At 39.2% G+C, this 25,790-nt stretch overlaps 1 protein-coding gene across 1 annotated transcript in view; it reads right to left on the reverse strand.

The window, feature by feature from the left end:
- The window catches only part of KIF26B (kinesin family member 26B), a 1,779,156-nt gene that overhangs the window by 1,579,689 nt on the left and 173,677 nt on the right, over window positions 1-25,790 (reverse strand). The window lies entirely within an intron of this gene.

Consider the following 25,790-nt stretch of genomic DNA (forward strand, 5'->3'; position numbering starts at 1 on the left):
GTTATTGGTGGCAAAGGCAATAAAGTTGATTTTTTGGATGTTAATCTAAGGTGGGACCAAGAAGAGATGAGGATTCATAGTACCATCCATAGAAAAAATACCTTTAATAATGGTTATCTCCATTATAAAAGTGGGCATCCGACACATATTATTTCCAATATTCCTAAAGGCCAGTTCATTAGAGCCAGTCGGATGACATCAAAGGAATCTGATGTTATTGATGAGTTTTACTTCATTAATTCTTTATTTGTTAGTAGAGGTTATCCTCCAACACAGTTACAGCAAATAGCTAATGACATTTTTAAAAGGCGTAAAATTGATTTTCCACCATTATTAAATTTATGTAGAGATGCAATGATTTCAGGTGGCAACAAGACAAATAAGATTGTGCATAATAATATAGTGTGTACACTTGGTATGAATTCAGATAGTAATCAAATTAAAAACATCATTACAAAAAATTGGCGAGTAATTAGAGGTAATGCGGAAATGTTTGGCATTTTAGGTGAAAAACCAGTATTTGTGCAAAGAAATGATAATAGTTTAAAGTATATTTTGGGACAACATAATGTTGATAGATTAAAAATTAACACAGTTAAGAAGGGAATGCACTGTTGCAATGATTGCAACATGTGCAGATATATTGCTGTTGGTCCGTATATATCAGTGTGTACTTCAGAAATGGTGTTTGCAGTTCCAGGTTATGTTAATTGTCGCAGTGCTGGTGTAGTTTATATAGCCCTGTGTTCATCATGCCCTGCATTTTATGTGGGCATGACAACCAGGGAACTAAGAACACGTATTAGAGAGCATTTGTATTCTATTAAAATTAAGGATGACAAGAATGCCCTCTTTAAACATTCGTTGGTATGTGAGGCTTTTCATAAATTTTTATTTTCGATTTTAGAAGTGTGTTATAAAGATTTGAGAGAAGGTGACTTCAAAAATCTGTTGCTACAAAAGGAAGCAGAGTGGCAAATAAGATTGAAGGCAGATCATTCGCCTGGTCTCAATGAGTCAATTAACATGAAATGTTTTTTAAAAAATCAAAAACTTAAAGTAAACAAAAGCAACGATTTGATTTGTCTGCACATTTTATAAAGTATTACTTTTTTACAGATTTTTATGTTTTTCAAAATTTATTGGATCACTTTAATTGGTAATTTTTAACAATTATAGAGTGTTAATTATATTTGTATTTAAGGTGTGAGTATGATGTGTTACTTTATTCTGAAGAAGTCCACGGACGAAAGCGGCAATAAAGAGAGTGTTACGCTATTTCCTGGTGTTTTCCTGTTACTTTGTTCTCAAGAGCAGCTGCATTTTGCCATTTTTGTTTTTTCCATGTATCCATTTTTGTTCAAAGTGAATGCCCCTCTCCAGTGCCAGTGGTGAGGATTCCAGCTCCTTGGTTACTGGCCAAGAGTGGGGACATCACAGTGGTACAGAGAAACACAGAGATAAATGTAAGCATAATATGAGTATAATTTCAGTCTCCATTGGCTGCACCTAATAGTGACTTTTGAGAATTCTGTAGAGTTCATTATTCATATTATTAATTACCTAAATATCACGGAATTGGGAGAGCTGGAGAATCCAGTATTGTTGCATATTATATGTTTGTGTTTACACAAACATATAATAGTCATATTAAAGTACTCCATCTTCATATGAATGCATCCTAGGCCTACAAAGACCTACAAAGTCAGATTAATGATCATTTAAAATGTTCAGATGACAACATGGTAAGTTAATTTCATCTACAGATAGACTCCTACCCCCATCCAGCAGTTATACTCACATTGCTAACTGATTACTCTTCAAAGATTAGATTGTAATAAAAATAATGGCCACACACTTATATGATCATGTTATCCTTATTATGTCATTCTAAGAAACAAGACTACTACATATGATTCCTGTAAACATATATTTTCTCCGAAATGCAACAATACTGGATTCTCCAGCTCTCCCAATTCCGTGATATTTCTTTATTTATTTGAGACTATCATGCAGTGTAGTTTTAAATATTTCCTGTGATTTTGAACTCTGATGTAACTGTGATTATTTACTAAGTACTTTCTTGTTCTTTTATTATTTATTATTAGATATATTTAAAACTTTCATTGTGGCTGATATTTGTGAGACATATTTAAGTTCCGAGACCACTTGCATATTTATTTGGTGGCACTGTGTAGGCCACTCCTAATAGCTTTGCTCTTGGTTAAACTATCATTTGCATTGATAGTAACATTACACAGTGAGATTGGACACCCTTTGTTAGGGGCCTTAAAGTAGCTGATAAAGAGTTGGCTGGTGACAGTAATAACTACCTTATTGTCTGAGCAGAAGGGGGCATAGCTAGTAAACCTGTGCCAGCCTTTCCCAGGTATGCGTGTTTGTATATGAATCAAACCTCAAAGTCTGTGTGTGTGTGTCAGCTACTTGGGCAGGAACACACTGGTTGGACAGAGAGGGTGCTAGACGTCTTGGCTTGGCAACTCAGCTGAGATCTCAACACTATAGCTGTGCCAGTGGGGAGACTTATTGGGGATCTGGAGAAAGAGGGAGAAACCAGCCCCAGACTGACTGTGGTCTCTGTGTGCTCTTAAGGGAAATTGCACTTTACTGTGTGTGTACTTGCCATCCTCCCAATGTACGTCCCCCACTGGTGCTAGTGGTGAGAATTGAGGCTCCTTGACTACTGGGCCAGTGGTGGGGCATCACAGTCATGATCAAAAATAAACAGTCATTAGCCTGGATTTATAGGACTACTGTGCATTTGTATAAGGCAAGTTGGGATACTTTACTGTTACCATTTTTTTATTTCAATCAGACATGCATGGTATACAATTAAGTATCTGTAATTGATGGTTATGGACATTGAAGGAACATGACAGCATTTTGAGTGGTCTCATGCTTGAAATGTTCTGAAATTGGTAATTTTGTTATAGTTGGTTAGTAAACTTGGTTTCACTTTTTTTCTGGAAAACATATCCAAGTCTACTCAAATTCATAACAATCTCTCAAACAGAATTTGCTTTACTAAATGGTAAATCAGGAAGGAAATTCAAAAAGAACATGTGCATTTAATGTGTGGTTCTAATTTGTTCTTAAAAAAGCAAATCTGTGGGTAGGTGCCCTTTGGTTTGAAAACTGCCCAGGGTACAAGGTACTTTTAATCCACCAATGGATCAGACATGCAAAAAGATGAAAAAAGTTAGCAATCTATAAACAGAGATATTGACCATATAACAAAAAAGCCAACAAAACAATTGGTTATGGTACTGAACAAGTCAGTATTAATTATCAGAGTCACAAAGGCAGGCACAAGAGCAAAAATGTAGGTTCTACACTGGCTGGTAAATATTCAGTCATTTCAGGTACAGCAGCTTTATATTTTATTTTATTTATTTATTTTATTTTACATTTGTTGACCAGGCTAGTCTAACTGGATACATGTCCATTTTCAGTAGAGGCCCTGGGAGAAAAGCTCCAAGACACATACAGAATACAATATGAAAAGTTGTAACAGTCCAAGCTTAAAAAAAAACAGCTATTGTTAATAAAAAAAATTGTTAATAAAAAATACAAAATACAATACGTATAATGAGTATAACACGAACAGTAAACAGTAAAAGGTAATAATGTACAAGAGATGATACTATATAGATATATACAGATATTTGATTTGCAATAACATGGTCTATAGAGATGTGCCTTCATGGCACCACCTGACACAAAGTCTGACAGCTGGTTTAAGCTCTCTTATTTTTAAAGACTCCTCAAATAACAACATACAGGAAGGTGGAATTCTCTGAAACAGCAGAATTATCATGCTTGATGATCACATAGTAAAAGGCAGGAAGCGATAAAGAGGCTTGGCCTCAAACTGGCAATTCTGGAAGGCACAAATCATCGTTGTGCTTGAATATGCCATTTATTTATTTACCTCTCCTTTTGTCTGTCTACCTACCTACCAACTATTTGTTAACTGTTTAAGTGGGCTGCATTATGGACCATTTTCAGCTATGACCCAGACCACAAAGTAATGATAATTACAATATATATAGACAATTCAATGCAGTCTGTTAAGCAAAATGTTTTTGTGAGGTGGAAGGAAACTGAAGTACCCCAACAAACCTATAGAAACATGGAAAGAATATGCAAGAACGATGTGAACAGTCACTGGAGGACAATAACAAACCCTAGATCCTGAAGATATGAAGCTGAGATATTACAGATCAGCCAACATACCTCCCATACTATCTGCAAATGTAGAAACAGACTCATAAAAGCAACTTCAAACCAGTAAAAGCATTAGTGCTTGTCTTCATGTCACACAAATGGTTTCTCATTATAAAACATTTTATAAGGTATTATATATTTGTAAGTGGCTATCCTTAACAAAATGAATTACAAAAATAAGTCACGTTTTAAATCAGTCACTAAACTTTGATATTACATATGGTAAGAAGATTACTCCAATCACTAAGTCTTTGTTCGCATTTACTATGGAAAATGTGGAATTACACTTTAATTAGCCTGGAAAGAAAGAACATTGTTGATGACCAGGAAATTTCAAAATGATGATTTCTAACTCTCTGCCTGTAATAAAATAATAAAAGGAAACAAAACACAACACTTTGTTTTTCTGATTTCTGTGCTCATAGAGGGAGAAAGTGAGAACTGCTGCAAGTTACAAGCTATCATTGCTCGTTCTGTTATTAATTTAATAAATGTTTATGTTGGAAGCTCAGTTAAAGATGATGTACACAAATGAAGTAGACTTCAGCTTGATTATGGTTACCTAGGTGACAGTAATCACAATGATACTACATAGTAAAGGTGAGTGCTAATACTTTGTACTTGTGGAGCATCTATTGAAAAATAACTGGCCACTGCACACTGTGAAAACCAATAAATTTCAATAAACATAAATCTTATGTTCTCCTATGTGATTTGCTGTCTGCCATCATTTTTATTTCCTTACATAAATGCATTTTTATTCAAAACGTCTCAGTCGCATCAGAAGAAAACTGAGTAAAGAAACACTAGGATTTCAGGGCTATGGAAAGAGAAAAAAAGCTGTCTAGTTATCCATTTTGAAGAAAGCTATCTAGATCTGTAAGGAAATAAAGTATAACAAAAAAAAAACAACAGCAGTGCCATCAAATCATCTCCAGTTGCAAAAGATTGGATGGGGTGGGTTGGTTTGCACCAAACATAGTGACATTTGTTATGTGTATATTTCATTCACAAATGCAGTTGCTAAAAAGCCGAGGCTATCACACTAGATGTATCTTTGTTCATACTGTGCAAATACTTCTGTGTACAAATATTTTGCTATTCTTCTCGTCTGTTTCCCATGATAGGAGCGGAAGGCTTCTAAGCAGATCCAGTGAAACAGAAGTCAAAAAAAGTCTTTGGTCTTTGGAAGTTCATTGGAAACTGTACCTTGAAATAATACAGAAATGACAGTTTATGTGTTAAAAGGATGCATATTAAAATAAAATTAGTCCAGATGCTGTATAACTCAGACCTACATATGGTACACGCAGTGGTATATACTTCTCAGAGTCTCCCCAAGACCTGGAGATCTGGAATATGTGGTTACTTAGCAACTAAGCTTGCTATTACAGCATGAGCAAATATCAGCATGGAGTCATCATACTAACAGCACCACAAGACAAATGAATAATTCTATGACAACTGCAGGAAAAGATTTCTACACAATCTAAAACTGTTTGCATCTTCAAGCGCATGTTAAAATGTCTCTGGCAAAACTACCCTCATGGGATAAAGCCTTTAGTTTACATATTCTCCATATTATTACAAAACATCATGACAAATTAATCTAGCTAAACTGATACAAGTGTGCTTTACATACAAATATAATTACTCGTTTTCTTTACATTAAGCACAAATGTAAAATTTGTATTTTAAACAAAAATAAATTGATTAGCAGGAAATGACATTGTGCAGTTGCTAATTTTATATTTTACCATTACAAGTGAAGAATGAGAAAATATAACAGCATTTAAGAATGTTAACTGCCCTTATCTTAATATAACTCTATATATATTTATATCTACATATATATATATATATATATATATATATATGTGTGTGTGTATATATATATATATATATATATATATATATATACAGAGAGAGAATATAGTTAGATAAAATTCTATTTATCAATGAAGTACATGCTAACACAGAAGGTCTTTGACTAACGAAGTTCGCAGATGTCTGCAAACTAGGAGCCATAATCGAAACTCCTAACAATGTGGACATCCTACAAAAGGGCCTGACTGAGACCTGGTGTCAAAGCCATGGCCTCAAGCTCAATGCCAAAAAGTGCACTGTCATCTCTTTTGGTAAAAACTCTGTACCCATGAAATACCACATAGGCGGTAGTCTACTTAACACCGAAAGCGTGATAAGAGACCTTGGGACACAGATGGACAGTAGTCTCTCCTTTGATAATCACATTTCCACAGTAGTCAGGAAATCCTTCTACGTGGCACACCTCATCACAAAAGGTTTCTCATCCAGGAAAAAAGAGGTCATTGTTCCCCTCTACTCGTCACTCATTAGATCCATTATAGAGTACATTAACCCTTTTGGTATGTACCTCACAACATCTACAACAACTAGAAAGGCCGCAGAAATACCTCACAAAGAGGATTACTGGCCTCAAACAGATGCCCTATGCAGACCATCTAAAAAAACTCCAGCTTTACTCTGTCGCATATCGCCTACTCAGAGGCGATCTCTGCCTAACATACAATGCTATGTCAAAACCAGAGCTGTTGGACATGCTCCACTTAAAGAAATCCCAATCCCTCAGAGCTACATGCTTTAGGGACCTAACCCTTGTCACCACAATAAACAGAACATGCTGGAGGGATAGATTCCGGTCCCAGAGACTTTCCATACTCTGGAACAAACTCCCTATCTATATCAAACAAAGCTCCTCATTAGCACTCTTCAAGAAAAATCTTGATGACTGGATGGGAGATAGGAAATTCACTCCAGGGTTCACTTATGTGGCTCTGGGCACAGGAAAATAATTAGTGGTGAAAGCCAGGGTACCTTTTTGGCTAGGCTTATATAGGCCCGAGGGCTAATAGCCTAGCACCTACCTATGAACACCTACAAAGCAGCAAAACACATTCTGTTGACTATTGCTAGAGAAGCTATTATAATAAATTGGGCAAAAAAAAGACGTTACTGTGACATTTAAAGAATTTATAAATATTGCTAATACTGTCAAAACAAGTCAATCACTGTTAAAATGAGAACAGGCAAACTACTTATTACTATAATAGCTAATTAAAGGGTTTTGTTAGAAAAGTATGGATTTAAGATTTTTATAAAATATATATTTATTCACTACTTTTTTGTATTCTTATTCTTTAAATAAAATTTGAGAATTTGTTAAATTAATTGATATAGACACTATTGTACATAGCTCTTTTTTTTTTGCTGTTTGTTTCTTTTGGATGATAATATACTCTTTCACTGTGTTTAAAATTTCAATAAAAATGTTCTAAACAAATCAGTATGAAGTGACAGAGGAATAACAGGAAAACTGTGTCACTTCTCACACTGCATCTACTAAATAAACACTGTTTCACCAAAAATAGAAAAGTATTCAATCCAGGTCAGTGGATGCAAAAAATAAAATTCCACAGCTTATATTTATCAATGTGTTTAGTTTTTTTCTTTGTTTTTTTTTTTAGATGCTTACTTCCACGGTGGTACAGCGGTAACGTTGTTACCTCACAGCAAGAGGTTCTCCCGTTCGATTCTCGACTTGGCTTGGGAGTGCCTTCTGTGTGGAGTCTTGGCTTGGGAGTGCCTTCTGTGTGGAGTCTGCATGTTCTCCCCACAGTTGGGTAGCGTTCGAAAGACATACGTGCATAAATGGGCATGCCTTTGTTAAAGGTTGGGCGTCGAGCTGGCACCTAGGCATTTTGTAAAAAAAATCGACTGCCAATCATTAGCGGACCGGAGTTCCGCTGTGGCGACCTCTTACCGGGAAAAGCCGAAAGACAAACAAAATACAACAAAAATTATGATCAAAAATATTTAAAAGATGCTTTAATCACACATTGATATCTGTAGCACTAATAACCCTGTCTTATATCATGTAATTACAGGTATTATCTAATTTTTCAAAAGACCTTCTCACAGTGTACTCCACATTCCCACAGCATGACACTCTACTCTGTATACTTGTTGTTTAGAATAGAAATACCTTAATTTACTTAACTAAAAGACAGTATCAGTTCATTTGTTTCAATATCCTACTTTTTCCTATTTGGGAAGTTCCTAACAGACATTATGCCCCTTTTCTCATTTCACCCAGAAGGGGTGGTTAAATCAATTGCTTCTGTAAAATAACCGTCTCACTTGAAGGTACTTTTTTTCCCAATTCATTCACTTTCCCAGCTGTGTCAGTCATGCCTCTCATCTGTGACTAGCAGCTAACAGAGATGGTTTTCATGGGTCATATGGTGTATCACATTCATTCATTCATTCATTCAAGTCATTCATTCATTTGCTGATATCCATGTTATCTTATTCAGGGCCTACTCAGGAGTGCAAGGAAGTCAGAGCCTATCAGCACAAGTAATGTTATCTCAAGTCAAAATACAAATACACAAACACACACACACACACACACACACACACACACACACACACACACTGTTAAGACAAGTTAGTGGATTTCTAATTACCACACACACACACACACACTCTGTTATGAGAAAGTTAGTGGATTTCTTTTTTTTTTTTTCAATAATCATTTTTTATTATTTTTCACAACCATATTACAAATTCACACATTATATACAATATATACAAGATGCTTCCATTGATTAATTTCACATATATATCAACCTCATGTATTGATCAAAGGTACAGCACTAACAATCAAAAGGAAAATAATAAAAAAAAAAAAAAAAATCCAACATAACAAATCCAAGCCAACAATCTGTCTTTTCTGTACATTTTCTAGGATTTCTAATTAACATATAGGCATGTCTTTGGATGTGGAAGGACACAAAACCCAAACGAAAACTCATATAGACACAGAAATACATGTAGACTCCACAAAAAAAGGTAGTCCTGTTGGGAACTAAGCTGTCAAACCAAGTCCCGTGAGGTAGCAACGACTGCTCCACCTTATGACAAATTCCAAATGAAATGAATGAGTTATGAGTGCTTATCATAATGCCCCATCAGTAAGAAGGTTTGTCGTCAGATTAACCCTTAGGATTTGTACCACAGGCACTCGACATCTTAGAAGACAAAACATTCTAAGGCTGCCAGCCTATCTTCCGCTATTCTATTACGCAAAACACAGCCAATTCTCTCCAGTTCTTCCTACACAATAAAACTAAGTGATACTACTGAGGTAAGAAAAAAAGGCAAGAATGTGAACTTATAAAGAAAGTGTATGTGGGGGTGGAGGTTATTACTTAAAATGAACCATCTTTACGGTAAGTACTTCTAATGTTCATATCTAATATTAAGGAGTCCACCTTTAATAAATATTTAAAATGGAGTCTCTAGTTATTCCTCCTTTGGGCTGCCACTCCATGGTAACATGCCTTGAATGACCCAAATGAAGATCTGGACGTAGAAATAATGTCCAGGGTGTAGTGCTTTGAAAATATATTGAGGGTTGAATGGACTGATGCAATACAAATTTCATCCAAGGTGGCATTACAGAACAAAAAAGGCCACAGAATAAACACCTGGAGATGTTGAGAGAGTCCTTCCATGCCTACCAACCACTGCAGAAGGTCTTCTTTGTGACAAAGTAAATAAAGAAATAAAGGTTTGAACATCTATTTTTTTTCATTTTTTTTTTCACAGGTCTCAATTCTATCCATATAGTGTCTGAGCAATCTGTGGAGACCCATACAATAAAGGAGGCACCCCCCCCCCCGATGGTTCATAGGTTCATAGGTTGATGGTAAATTAGCAGATTAGCAGACTGGTATAGTAGCCATAGGAGCAACATTTTCTTTGTGGAAAATAAGTTATGGAAGTTGAATGGAAAGACAAACAAAATGATCAAGCAGGAAGGGTTGCTGAAAGGGTAGTCCAAAAGGGTCACCTTGAGATCTTTGGCAAAATTTGTTAACACAGCCAGAAGTACCAGCAAATCATAATGCCAGTTCCTGCTGATCTAGCAGCCCCTTCTATAATGTTATAGACCACATGGACAATGAGGCTACTGACACTGCAAGAAGTGCTAGCCAAGGCTTTGAGCTGCTGTTTCAAAGGGTCCTCAAGGTCCTCAATGTATTTTACCTGCAACTCTTTATTAAAATGACAGAATATGTGTAAGATACATCAGTGACCACTGCTTCCGAAGTCTGTTCGTAGTCTTAGACTCCGTGTTTGGGCAATCACCAGTAGGACTCTGCATGGTCAGAATCTTGTGCAAGGTTGCCACTAAAAGAGAAATAACTAGTTTGTGAGCCTCTGCCCTACCTATGCAGTTCTATGAAGGCCCGAAAATCCAGTCTGCCTTCTTTCATACAAGTGATAATGTGCCAGGGTTCTCCCATCCTATCCTTGTGGCATTCTGCATGATGTTCAACAGAAGAGAAACCAAACAAGAGAGTTCTGTTGGGCAACAGTGTTCTTTTTGCAGTCTCCTATGTGAGAAGGATACTAATTCAGTAGACTGGCCCTGACACTGGAGTATTAATTTAAGGAACTCACCAAAAACTAGGTCATCTGGAGGAGAAGGATGGCAAATGGTCCTTGTGCCTTTAGAGGGCCTTCTGTTGGAAAATCTAACTCAAGTTATAAATCTTTAGATTTGAAAGCACATATCTTTTACATCTTTAGAAGGGTTTACATTCAAAGGATTTACAAAACATCTCTGGGACTGGAGCTGGTAGGGTGTTAGGGGAGCAGAATCACACATCTTACCTGTCCCTGTTTTGGAGGAATGTCCTTATTAGGCCAATTTACCCCTGCACATGATGCAACTATTTTTGGAAGTATGTCCCTATTTTCAGGTTTAGGTTCATAGGTAGGTACTAGGCTATTGGCCCTAGGGCCTATATAAGCCTAACCAAAAAGGTACCCTCGCTTTCGCCACTCAAGAAAATTATTTTCCTGTGCCCCTGTAGAGCAGAGCCATAGAAGTGATCCCCAGGGTGAATTTCCTATTTCCCATCCAATCATCAAGATTTTTCTTGAAGAGTGCTAATGAGGAGCTTTGTTTGATATAGATAGGTATCTTGTTCCAGAGTATGCGAAGTCTCTGCGACAGCAATCTATCCCTCCAGCATGTTCTGTTTATTGTGGTGACAAGGTTTAGGTGCCTAGAGCATGTAGCTCAGAGAGATTGGGATTTCTTTAAGTGGAGCATGTCCAACAGCTTTGGGTTTGACACAGCTTTGTATGTTAGGTAGAGATCGTCTCTGAGTAGGCGATATGTGATAGAGTAAAGCTGGAGTTTTTTGAGACGGTCTGCGAAGGGTATCTGTTTGAGGCCGGTATTACTCTTTGTGAGGTATTTCTGCAGCCTTTCCAGTTGTTGTAGATGTCTTGTGAGTTACATACTAAAAGGGGCGCTGTATTCTATAATGGGTCTAATGAGTGATGAGTAGAGGGAAACAATGACATATTTTTTCCTGGATGAGAAACCTTTTGTGATGAGGTGTGCCATGTAGAAGGATTTCCTGACTACTGTGGAAATGTGATTATCAAAGGAGAGACTACTGTTCACCTGTGTCCCAAGGTCTCTTATCACACTTTTGGTGTTAAGTAGACTAACGCCTATGTGGTAGTTCAGGGGTACAGAGTTTTTACCAAAGGGGATGACAATGCACTTTTTGGCACTGAGCTTGAGGACATGGATTTGACACCAGGCATCTGTGTCAGTGAGGCCATTTTGTAGGATGTCCACAATGTTAGGAGTTTCGATTATGGCTCCTAGTTTGCAGTCATTTGTGAACTTTGCTAGCCAAAGACCTTCTGTGCTAGCCTGCACTTCAGAGAAGTAGATACCAAACAGGAGAGGACCCAGGACTGAACCCTGTGGTACTCAACTTGTCACTGGTCTGAAGTCAGATTTTGAATCTGCTACTTTCACAGTGTGGGTTCTGTCAGTGAGCCAGTTGGCAACCCATCTTGCAACACAGGGATTTATACCTAATTTAGTGAGTTTTATCTATAATTCTAGAGTGGGGGATGGTGTCAAAAGCCTTGGCGAGATCTAGACAGGTTGTGTGAACCACCTTAGCCTCATCTACGACTTCCGTGACCACTTCAAAGAAGTCGATCAGGTTTAGGAGACATGATCTGCCTTTTACAAACCCGAACTGGGTGGGGTCTAGAGTTTTGAGATTACCAGTGCAATTGTTTATAAGTTCCATGATGATACATTTCATAGCCTTGCAGACCAGGCTCGTCAGGCTAATATGGCATTAGTTCCCAGGGTCCATGGTGGCTCCCCCTTTGTGAAGTGGGATAACCATTGCTGTGCGCCATTCAGTGGGCACAAAGCCTGAGGTAAGGCTATGGTTAAACATGGTACTTAGGTGGGGTGCCAGTTCGTTCTGTAGTTCGTGTAGAATGCAGCCTGGGATATTGTCAGATCCCATGGATGCTGTGTTCTTGGCTTTGGAGAGTGTGTTTTTTACCTGTGCAGCCGTGATTACAGGAACTTTGCATTCTTCCGGTATACAGATGGGCCCTTTAGGGGGTGAGGGGCGTAAATTTAGCACTGAACCTATCTGCCAGAATGTTGGCAGTCAGTTGGTTTTGTATATGTAGTGCCATTGTACTGTAACTCAGAGCACATCTGAGTGTTGCCATTGAGATTCTTGACATAGCTATAGAATGCTTTGTGGTTATCTTTAGAATCAGTGGCAATTTTGTTTTCATATCTAGCTTTGGAGGATTTTATGAGGGATCTCAGCTTCTTACTGAGGCTGACCAGGGAGTTCCTCCAATCATGGGATTTTACTCTTTTTTGCAACAGTTTCTTTCTTCTGTTGTAGAGTTTGTATATGGCAGGGGACCACCAGATTGGCTTCCTTTTTTTGGAGGATAGCATCTTGGTTCTCTTAGGGATTGCATGATCCATGCACTCATGTAAGTGCTTATAAAGTGCATTTGTGTAGGATTCAGCAGTCGTACCTCTATTGTCCGTCTGCATGGGTGTCGTGAAGTTTGTCACTTCTGTCTTAAGAAGCATGAAGTTGGCTTTGGAGAAATTTTTTATGGTGGTTTCCCTGCATCATTACATGATTTTTTTAAGATGTCTGTTACACAAAGAACCACACTATATGGCCAATACAGTAGTGGCACTAATACTGTAAAGAAAGAGGACACATACCTTACATCTCCCTTTTTCTAAAGCAAAAATAAATTACCTTGTGTGGTAGAAGTTTGCAATACTGTTAATTAAAGTCTACAGATTTTACTTTGTCTCTGACAATGTGCTTTTATTTTTTCATAATTTTTGTCGTTTTTTTAAATGTTTATTTTCGAATAGTATCCCACAATCCTACTGGAAGGAGGAAGAGGTATGTGCTATTTTGTACTCAAATTTTATGCTAATTAGATGTCCAGATGTTTGTCTGGATGTACTTACTTTTCAAGGGCTTTTGTTTGTATTTTCAATATTTGAAGGTTGAGAGGTATGAAAAGATGGGATGGAAATAAGGTGAGTAAGAAATAAATGGAACGGACCAAAGCCTGCCACAGAGCTCCCAAAGGAAAGTGACAGTGGCCGACGAGGCCCACGACTCTTTTTCCTGAAGATGAGAGGCATGTAACAAGGGTCCCAGATGTAGCTTGGCAAGTTTCCAATCTCCTCAAAACAGCAGCTAACAAGTCATTGTCAACACTTAGAAATGTCAATAACTGCAAAGAAAGACAGTGACCAGCTGGAAATGCAGAGTAAGAGTTGAACCCCTGTAAATCTGAAGCAGTAGGCTTGATGACCATTGTAGCAGGCAAATTGACAACACTCCTGTGACAGTCTATCGACATCCTTCATCATGAATGTGAAGCAAAACTACTGTGAAAAAGAAGGGTTCTTCTCCATCAAGGATACAATGGCAGAAGAAAACTTGTTAGTTGACTTGTAGGAGTTATATGACTTTCACAGCATAAACTCAAGGGGTTTTAAACTTCTTTTCAGAAAATGGATGATACTCTGTAAGAGGTGAAGAAACAGCAGCAGAAGAAGTGAAGGCAAATGACATTTTTTCCCAAACAGTAGGCAGCTTCAGAGACAAGAAAATGCTCTAGGGTTCTCTGTTCGTGTCATTAAACTTTACCATTCAAAACACCTACAGGTGTCATGCTGAAGACCTAAACAATACACTCCAAGGATGAGATGGAACTGCAGCAAGCACACTTGGAAAAGAGCAGGAAATATGTCATAACTGAGGATAATGGAAAGTCAAGGCCTAACTCTGAGGAAGAGGGAAAGCAACTACTTTATCCCAAAAGGGTAACCAGCGAGAAAACTCAGGATGAAAGCAGTAGTAGAAGAAGAAAGAAAAGAGAAAATGTTAACTGACTGCACCAAACACAGAGAAAATTATTAAAAATTCTCAAGAGTAGCCCGAGGCTGTTTATTTTCTGTACAATACACAATGTGTAACAAGAAAGAAACTGACACAGATGGTTGCACTGCCCATAATGGAAAGGGGAGGACATAGACAGATGAGAAGACAGATAAATAGCTATTGCTACATAGATATAGATACAGATATAGATAACAGCTGTTTTGTTTGCAGGTATCAGCAGAGGACCTTGGCATATAAATCAAAAATTTCTTACTATACTCAGAATGTGACTTGTTCGATTTTCAGCTAGAGCGTCTTCTGTGTGGAGACATGTGTGAATGGGCGTACCTTCATTGAAGGTTGTGCATCAGGGCCGGCAACTCGGCACGTAAAAAATCTACTGCCAATCATTAGCAGACTGGAGTCCTGCTGTGGTGACCCCTAACAGGGAAAAGCCGAAAGACACAAGAACAACTCAGAATGTGACTTCTTAAAATTATATACCTCAATGAAATGCTAGATAGTCTGTGAGAATGTGTAACATTGTGCACCTGTGTGTGTGTGTGTGTGTGTGTGTGTGTGTGTGTGTGTGTGTGTGTGTGTGTGTGTGTGTGTGTGGTGTGTAAGCGTGCATGCGTCCACCTGTATGAATATATAGCTAGAGGAGGACAGCAGTCTAAAAGCTGGTGTACACCTTCAAAAACTTGGCAACACTCCTAAAAGGATGTACATGAGGCTGAAGTTATAAATTTTCATGTACGACTGCAGACAATACAGCAACACTTACAAAAAAAAATTAAATACAATATTGGTACAAACCCACATGTTCTCTGATAATGTGTGAATAACATAACATGAGCCAACTTGTATCACAATATGAAATTAAAAGACCGCATTGTTGTCAACTGTTTGGGAAGCACGAGTGATATTCTTGTAGAACAACTCTTGCTTGTAAACATGATTCAGAAGCCCAGTACACTGATACCATATCAAGTCAGCGAGTACAGACAGAATGTGCCTTTCTAGCGTGAGCTGTCCAAAAAGTTCACAAACACTTCGTCTAAAAGTTAAACCACAGAGTTGTAAATATAAAGAGAGCCATAAAAATTAATTGTCTGCCTTAGTGCTGTTACAGATCAGGTCAGCTTATCAGGAAATTATGCAAAATGCTCACACCATCACTCAATTCCATATATATATATATATATATATATATATATATATATATATATACATATATACATATATACATATATACATATATATATGTATATATATATATTTAAAACACAGTCTGAGGCCATGCATGCAGACATTCCATTAAATACTGTCTACATAAACAAATCACAACAGTATGACGATGCACATTGCAATAAGAGCAGTATGTGTGTTGTCTTGCTCTCAACAGCATGCCAACAGTCTGTAGATCAGTATAGTTTCCACACTTGCAGAAAATGGACAATTTCCTAACTGCTGTAGAAACAGCACTTCTGTCTGTCAAGGCTGCACCACCCACCCTGACAAAACATAGCTGTCAAGGGACAGGCTAATAAAGCACTAAACTCACACTCAGGCCTGATAAAGATCAGACTTCATTCTCCATAACATGACTTTGTTAATTCCTAAAGGTGCCCCATACTTCCTTGCAAACCATAACTATTATAATTCATTTAAAAACACTATAGAACAGTACTGCTAATCTCGCTTGTTAGCCTGCAGGGCACACATTCTTGCTGTTAGTTCATTATATAGCTTACAGCTATTAATGGTGTTTCCCTCTAACAACTGTCTTCTGCATTTTTTCTTTTTAAGTAAAATAATGTAGAGGTGGTAAAAGGGGATTGACAAGCTTATTATCTTACTTTGTAAACTTTCAAATCTGGCGTCTTCTATGACAAGTCTTTTCAGCAATACAAAGAGCAGAACGCCTATAAATGACCGGAAATTTTAAAGGGTTTTTGTATATACATTTTAGCAATGAAGAAATATGCCAGACTGACAGAAATAGAAACAGAAACCCTCTGTTCATGCTCAGAACATTGTCTGGTAAACTTTAGGGGTATGAGAAACATTATTGTTTCTTTTCAGGAACAGTAGGAAATGGACCATCTTCTAGAACATCCTCTGCCTCCACACTCTCAGTGTGACTCATCCACGTATCCTTCAGTTTGTATTTCACTCCTTCCTATGCATGACAGTTTTTCTTAAGCCTGTCCTTTCATGTTTCTAGTTTATTACTTTCTCACTGCAACTACGATGTTTGTTTCCCATCTTTCCTCCTTTTTAAATTTTTCCTAGCCATCCTTTAACTCCTTCACTCTCTGTCTAGCAGACATTCTTGAATTCTTAGAAAGTTTTATATGAAAGACAGAAATGTCTCACGTGACCAGGGTTGCCAGACGTCCCTGTTTGGGCGGGACTGTCCCGAGATCAGCAGCCTGATCCCGAGTCCCACCCTGCCGGTTTAAATCCCTTTGTTTGTTTGTTTTTTTTTTTTTTTTTTGATTGGCCAATATACCTGGCATACAGGCCAATCAAAAATCGCTAAACACGGAGCTTTTTCTGTTCCGCATTAAACAGAAGTAGCTCCATGTTTAGCGATTTTTGTATGCCGGTATTTAGTGTAGATCTACTGTTAAAGAGCTTTTTTTTTTTTTGCTGTTCACTTTTTTTTTGTCGTCCCTACCTGGTCGATATGAAATCTGGCAACCCTGCACGTGACTAAAATCATAACACCTTATCCTGAGTGATATCGGTGTGAAAAACATTTGGGCTTGCCAAAATGTCTCCCCATTTGTGTTTTTTTAATGCATTACACCTAGCTAGTGCAAACAAATTCCCTCTCTCCAGTGTCTGTATAACAGCAAACAGTACACACAACTAGAACCAGATTTTATTGGTTTATTCATTCACATTTTAAGGGATTGAGAGCCAGTAGACAAATCTGCATATCTGAGAGGGCGGTGCAGTAGTATTGTTTTCCTCAAAAGACATAAACGGTTACAGATTATGCAAAGTAACCGAAGGACTCAAAGCCAAAACAACAGGAGGATTAATAACCTAGCAGTTAACACAGAGAAACAATGAAGCTGTTGAGTGGTTTCCTGTGCCTAGCGTACATGGTTTGATTCCTTCCACCATCATTTCCCTATTAAGTCACTTTAACCAAGTCACTTAACTAAACAGTCCTCCTTGATCACCACAGGAAAGGGACAATTGTGTCCAGTGAGTTTACCTATTTAAAATTAATTGTTAAAAAATAAAAGGCACTTGCCCTAGACCAAAAAGGCCACTCCCAATATACTGCCAAAGACCAAACTCCAAAAAAAAAAACTATTGTTGCTTTGTCCCTGCTTTTAATCAGACATCCATCTTTGAAGTACGCAACTAAAGAGTAACACAGGCATGTGATCAAGTTCTGTGAAATGGGGGATGCACTTATATTACCGACATATGAGCAAATCATAATAAAGTACTATCTCTTACTCTCTTAGCATAAGAAATCTGAACAAAACTAAAAATAAAGGGGACAGTCATCAAAGCCATGGATGAGAGAAAGACGGTGCACACCACCTACCTTGACCTGGCGCCAAAGCCTTCAACACTATTCCCCACTTGAGCAAAACAGATAAACTCTCTCAACTAGGCATCAATCTGTATGTTACCAAATGGGTAGCTAACTGGCTCACTCACCGAACCCACCTAGTCAAAATAGTGTGGGAAGAAATAGCCAGGGAATTGTTATGGCTAGGCTTGTATAGGCCCTTGGGCTGCTAGCCTAGTACCAACCTATGAACCTAGAGGTGAAGCAACCTCAAGCAGTAGAACCATAATGAGCTGCATACCCCAGGGTTCAGTCTTGTGGCCTCTGTTATTTGGGATATACTTTTCTGAGGTGCAGGCCAAAACCAGTGGGCTATGGCTGACCAAGTTTGCAGATGACTGCAAGCTGGACATTGTAATCAATTACCCTAGTGAAGTGGACATCCTCCAAGAGGGTCTCACCCAAACAAATGACTGGTGCCAAAAACATGACCTCAAGCCGAATACCAGAAAATGCATCACCATCCCCTTTGGGGAGAGTGATGTCCCCACAAACAATCACATTAACAACAATGCCCTAAGCATGCAATAAGTTGTGAGGGATTTGGGCACCCAGGTTGATAGCAACCTGACTTTTGACCACCATGTTGCTTCCATTGTAAGGAAAACTTTCTACTTGGCCCACCTCATAAGTAAGGGTATATCATCCAGGGGCAAGGAGGTCATAACATCCCTCCATTCTTCTCTTATAAGGCCCATAATTGAGTACAATGCCACATTCGGCATGTACCTCACAAAGCACATGCAGCAGCTGGGGAGACCAGTTCCTCACCAGGAGAATCCAGGGCCTCAAAAATCTACCATACACAGATAGGCTAAAAGCCCTATCCCTCTACTCAGGTTTATACAGACTCCTCAGAGGTGACCTCTGTCTTGCATACAAGGCAATCTCGGACCCCACCAAGGGGGTAACCCAGATGCACGGGCTCAACCTGGTCTGTTACATCAATAGGACTTGTTGGTGGGACAGATTTGTATCCCAGAGGCTCCCCCATCTGTGGAATAGACTCCCTCTCTATGTCAAGCAGAGTATCTCTTTACCTCTTTTTAAGCACAACCTGGAAAACTGGATGAGAAACAGAAAATACACCCCTGGGATTCCACCCATGTCCCTGCTGGACAGGGGCATCAGGTGCTGATTTGTCCAAACATGAGCTCATCTCTTGGCTAGGCTAATAAGGGCCTCAGGGCCAATAGTCTAGTAACTTCCTATGATGCTATAACAAAGGCCCAAAACTAGGGACAAATTTGAAATATCATTCTTAAAAAATTAAAAAGTTGGTAGAATAAAAGCTTTTGTGTTAGCCTGCATTTTCTGAAGGATATAAAGTCTGATATTCAAACGCCTGTCATTATTTAGTAACTTCAGTCCTTAATAATTTACCAGAAAGCTACAAACTTTAAAAGAAACTAACCAAAAATCTGAGGAAAAAAATTTGGAAATTTGGACATTCTGTGAAAATCTGGACAGTCAAGGCATATGATTAAAGCTCTACTAATGAACACCTTTGCCCTTCAACCCATTTCTTAAATAATGATCTTAACAATAATGTTGATAAATTAGTATCTGTCTCAATTTCAATATAAAATACAGTGTGAAAAGGATGTTGGATGGCGCAGTGGTGCAGCGGTAATGTTGTCGCCTAACAGCAAGTGGTTCTCTAGTTAGATTCTTGGCTGAAGTGCCTTCTGTGTAGAGTCTGCATGTCCTCCCTGCATTCGTCTGGGTTTCCTCCGGGTGCTCCAGTTTCCTCCCACGTTACAAAGACATGCGTCTGGAGCGTTTCTCCCCAGGCCTTTGCTGAAAATTGGCTTTGTTCCAAGTCAGACTTTCCCGGTTAACAAATGTTAAATAAAAATAAAATAAATAAATAAAAATGTTCCACACATTTCTTAACCATTAACATGCTTAAACCATAAATAAATAACACTCATGTAGTAGCTACATGAATACAAACATACATAGACAGAAGTTTTGGTTCATGAAGTATACATGACAGTTGTAGTAATTAGTGGCATACAATGGCTGAAAACACAATAAATAATCACAGAAGGAACATCAGACAAAGTACAGTTGTGTACACTTACCATAAATATAAATGTTCGAGTGTATTCACTGTTGCAGTCGTTACATTTGGGTAATCTGCTGGTAGGTTGCCCTCAGTCAGCCTGAATATCAAAGTCTTGGGTCCTGCATCGGTTACTGTCTCCTCTTTCATGACGTCAGGTTGTCAGGGGTATAAAACAGGCAGCCAATGCCATTTTCTTTAGTTTTTCTTGCCCCAGATGTCAGGTGCCCCCCAAATAGGGAGCAAAAAAAAATAAATAAATAATATATATATATATATATATATATATATATATATATATATATATATATAAAACTATAAATACATGCAATTGTCACAACATAAACTTTAGCTTCATCTAAAAGCAAATACACCACAAAGGCTGTAGAATATAGTGAAGGAAAGAAAAGCTGTAGAATAGGGGGATGGCGAGTGGGTAACCCGGACTGCAACAGTGAATACACTCGAACATCTACATTTATGGCAAGTGTACACAACTGTACTATGTTCTTCGTGTTTCACTGTTGCAGTCATTACATTTGGGTAGAATCACAAAGCTATGGATGGGAGGCTGGAACTAAATAGCATTAGGAGCGGCTATAAGGCCCTGCAGAACTGCAGTGGCAAAGCCTGCCCTGGACTTAGAGGAGAAAGGCAAATGATAATGCTTTGTAAAAGTATGAACAAAACTCTAAGTAGCAGCTTCTAGAATGTCTTTGGTTGGCACCCCTCTGAGAAAAGCTGCTGATGTAGATGCAGCCCTGGTGGAATGTGACCTAATGCCCTTGGGCACCGGTTTGCCATGATGCAAATAGCAGAAATGAATGCAGTGGCTTATCCACTTTTGCTTTGAAATAGCCTTTCCCTCTGATCCTGCAGCAAATGCCACCAGTAGCTGCTCAAACTTTCTTAGGGATTTGGTCCTGTTTATGTAGAATCTTAGTTGTGTGTGTAAGTCCAAGGAATGCAGAATCCTCTCCCCCTTGTTCTGCGGATTTAGGTAAAAAGTTGACAGGTGAATAGTTTGGTTAAGAGCCACACTGGATACCACCTTAGGCATAAAGGAAGGATTGGTCCTGAGGGACACCCCGTCTGGTTAAAATATAATAAAAGGCTCCACAGCCATGAGGGCCAGTAGTTCTGAAATCCTTCTTGCTGAAGTGATTGCCAGAAGTAAAGCTGTTTTTCAGGATAAATACTTTATATCTGCAGTAGCAGCTGGTTCAAATGGAGGCAGGGTGAGCTTTTCCAACACAAAATTGAGGTCCCATGCAGAAATAGGTGATCTTCTGGGATGCCTTAAATTGTTGGCCCCTCTAAGATACTGTTTTAGCAAAGGATGAGAAAAGATCGGTGGCTCTGTGTTGTAATGAGCCAAGATGACAGAGGCATGGATTTTTATTGATGAAAAAGATAGGCCCTTGTCAAGCATCTCAGTCAAGTATCGTAAAATCTGAGGAATATTTGGCTTTGCTGTGTCAGTTCCTTGTGCTTGGTTCCAAGCACAGAATCTCTTCCATTTATCAGATTTTCTAGTAGTAGGCCTTCTGGTTTCCAAAATGACATCCATCACAGATTTACTGAGATGTGTTGTTTGAATAACTACATGATCAGCCATGCTGCCAGGTTCAGAGTTTGGCGCTGATTGTGCAGGATTTCATTGTTCTGCTGAGACAGTAGATGAGGTATCTGAGACAAGTACCAAGGAGGGAGTTGAGACATATTCCTTAGGATTGGATACCAGTGCTGGCAAGGCCAGTCCAGGGCAATTAGAATCATTTTTGGTTTTTCCTGTCTGACCTTTAGTAGGACCTTGGGAAGAAGAGGCACAGGAGGAAAGGCGTAGACTGATAGGTTTTTCCAACTGAAGGATAGGGTATCCACTTTCCATGCTTGTCTGTGATAAGTCCTTGTGCAACATTTGTCCAGTTGATAATTCTGGGGAGAGGCAAATAGATCTATGTCCGGGCTCCCCCATTTCTTTGTTATCATGCTGAAGACTTGTGGATCCAGTTTCCACTCGTGAGGGTCCATAAGGTTTCTGCTTAGGTCGTCTGTCAGAGTATTTTGTTTTCCTGGCAGGAATTGAGCTTGAAGATGTACTTGGTAAGTCAAGGCTGTGTCCCACAATGCCATGGCTAGTCTGCAAAGGGGGTAGGAATGTGCACCCCCCTGCTTGTTTATGTACCACATAACCGTGGAGTTGCCCGTCTTTATCAGTAGTTGTTCTGGATGAAGTAAGTCCTTGAAGGCTGTCAGGGCATTCTGAACAGCTAACATCTCTTTCTGGTTGATATGCAGATGCATTTATTTTGGGCTCTATATGCCCTGAATGCATCTCCCCACCAGGTGGGCCCCCCCAAGCATAGTCTGGTGTGCCTGTAGTTAGGGTTTGGTTGGCAGAGGGTAGAGTGAAAGACCGTCCCATGTTCTGGTGGCATGTCTCTGTCCACCAAAGAAACTCCTGTTGTAGGCAGGGAATGAGAGAAATCATTGTTTCTAGACTGTGACAATGTTGACTCCATAAACTTTTTAGGTACCACTGTAGTTTCCTCATATGCAGTCTTGCATATGGAATCAGTAGAATGCAGGATGCCATGAACCCCAAAGCCTGCAGAATTTGTCTTGCAGATAACTGGGTTTATGTTGCCATCTGTTTGAAGTAAATAGTCAGTTGCCTTTTTTGTATGGCGTAAAGTAAGCCATCTGGGCAGTTGTATTCAAGCTTGCACCCAGGAATGTAATCTTTTGAGAGGGTACCAGTTGTGATTTCTTTTCATTTATTGTGTACCCTAGGCATGTTAGAAGCCTTTTCACAAGCACCAGATGTTGAAGAAGAATGTCCTTGTTTTCTGCTTGAATGAGACAGTCGTCCAAGTAAGGATAGATTTGTATACTTCTTTGTCTGCAAAATGCAATTACTGGTGCCAGGCACTTTGTAAAGACCCTGGGCGCAGTAGATAAGCCAAAGGGCAGTGCAGAGAATTGGTAATGCATAAAGCCAGCCTTGAAGCGGAGGTATCTTCTGCACGATTCCCTTATTGGGACATGCAGGTATGCCTCTTTTAAGTCTAGAGTCAATAGCCAAGCGTTCTTGCCCAGCATGGGCAAAAGCTGTTGCAAAGTCAGTATTTTGAATTTTGGTATGTCCAAGAATGCGTTCAAAATCGATAAATCCAGTATTGGGTGCCAGGCATTGTCTTTTCTGGGTACCAAGAACAGTCTTGAGTAAAACCCTTGTGTTTTTTTTTCCTGTTCAGGTACTGGCTGAATAGCCCCCATATCCATGAGGGATGTAACTTGTTTCTGTGCCTCTGCCCATTGATTTTCTGGCAGATCTGGCCAACCGTTTGGAATTGGCAAGGTATGGAAATTAAATCTGTATCCCTGGGATACTATGTTTAATACCCAATTGTCCTGGGTTGTTAACTGCCAATTTTGAGCATGAAGTGCTAGTTTTCTCCCTAAGGGGGCTGCCAAAAGATAAGTGCTTGGTGATGGCAGAGGGAAGTCATTGAGACTGTTTACTGTAGGGTTGTGCTTTATTTTCTCCAGATTTGGAGGCAGAGGCACCCCATTGCTTTGACCTGTAAGAATCCTGTGATTGGTATCTAGAGCACTTTGAGTGCCTGAATTTGCCCCGTGAAGCTCTGTCGGACACAGGAAAGGACCAATTTTTTGTAGGCCAGTGTCTACTGAATCTTGGTGGCTGCACTTGTAAAAAGTCTTTTACAGTTTGCATAGACTTAGCTATGTCTTCCATTTTCTTTAAAACCTCTTCGGCCTTATTACCAAACAGAGTATCATGCTGTAAAGGTGCATCCAACAATTTAGCTTTAACATGATCAGGCAAATTTTGCTACTTGAGCCAGGCATGCCTTCTAATCACAGATCCAGTAACTGCGGCCCTACAGGAGGCCTCCAAGGAATCAAAACCACATTGCAAAGTATGCTTTCCAACCTGTTCTGCTGCATGCAATAATTCCTGTAATTCTTTATTTTCCACACATTCAGAAATCAACATCATTTCCTGTTTCAATAATCCCATAAAATGCTGTTGATATTTAAGCATATGAAACTGGCAGTTTAAGGCCCTAATTACCAAGGTTGCAGACGTATAAACCTTCTTTCCCCATCTATCCAGCGCCCTGGAATCTTTATCAGAGGGGGTAGGATTCTTAGCTGTTGAGGTCTTTACACCTTTGGGACCCTGTGAGATAGTTTCAGGGTCAGCAGCAGGGTTTTTGAATAAATATTTGTGTGAGTCAGGAACCCTGTAATATCTGTCTGGCTTGCTAGGAGCCAGAGGTAAGGAATCTGGAGTTATGCTTGGTTTCAAAAACACATCATCAACAATGTCTAATACAGGAGGTATGGCCAAAGGCCTATGCTGAGGGAGAAAAAGGAAATCCCTAAGCCTCTTTTTTGATTCTGAGAAATCTTGACTCTCCCAATGAAAATGTTCCCTCAAGGTATGCAAGGTTTCTCCAAAGGAATAATCTTCAGGAGGAGATGCAGATGGGATGGATTCCTCTGCATCTGAATCCTCATAGGGTGGTATAGAAAATTCCTGATCAGAAGAAGAATCAGAAGAAATAGAAACCTGATCTGAAGATTCATAATCAGTGTATTGCCTAGGCCTTTTATCAGGGGGAGGTTGGGAACCCCTGATTAAGGTAATTAAGTCTTCAGCCATTTTGATCATCTGCTCTTTGAGCATAGAGGCCTGAGCAAGTGGCTCGTGTCTGTTTTTTAGCCTTAGAAGTTGCTTTTGTCTTTGTTTTTGAAGCTGGCATCAGTTTTATATAGAAATGCTGAGGTCTGAAGACACCCTCAGAAGCCGGTGCCTGCTCAGCGGCTCCGGACCCATCTGAGGGAGAGACATCCGTGGGTACAATACTTTGAGAATCTCACAGCATGCCGGACTCCACATAGGTCTCGGTAGAGGCCTGCAACTCAAAAGTAGCAGGTATCAGAGGCTGTGAAAGCACCTCACTGAGTACCGGCGAACCGGCGACTGGCTTAGGAAAAGCTTCGTCGGTCTGTCTCTGACCTTTTCTTTGCATTTTTTTGTTAACTCCAGTAGTCGGATTGCTATCCGATGACATTTCAGGGTAGTTAAATCTGTTTCCAAAATATTTTCAAGCAAAGATATACCGACGCTTAATAGTGCATTGGTTAAATCTAGCACAAAACCGACAGCAAGACACGTTATGATCTGGGCCTAGGCAAGGAATACAGTACAAATGAAAATCCTTATGAGGTATTTGCTTCCCACAAGTAATGCAATTATTAACTTTTACTGACATCGGTATGAAGCAAGAAAAAGTTTCCCCAATGGGGTACTTAGCTTTAATTGAAGACTTTGGTTCTGAAACTCGAATTCGAAAATTTCAGGAGTCAGCCGACCGGCACTTGTGAACTGCTGCTTCTTCTTCGGGTACCGCACAGCAAGAAAGACTAAAGAAAATGGCGTTGCCTGCCTGTTTTATACCCCTGATGACCTGACATCATGGAAGAGGAGACAGCAACCGACGCAGGACCC

Source organism: Protopterus annectens, chromosome 1.part2, assembly GCF_019279795.1.
Source record: "Protopterus annectens isolate FY-2018-M chromosome 1.part2, PAN1.0, whole genome shotgun sequence".
Classification (NCBI taxonomy): domain Eukaryota; kingdom Metazoa; phylum Chordata; order Ceratodontiformes; family Protopteridae; genus Protopterus; species Protopterus annectens.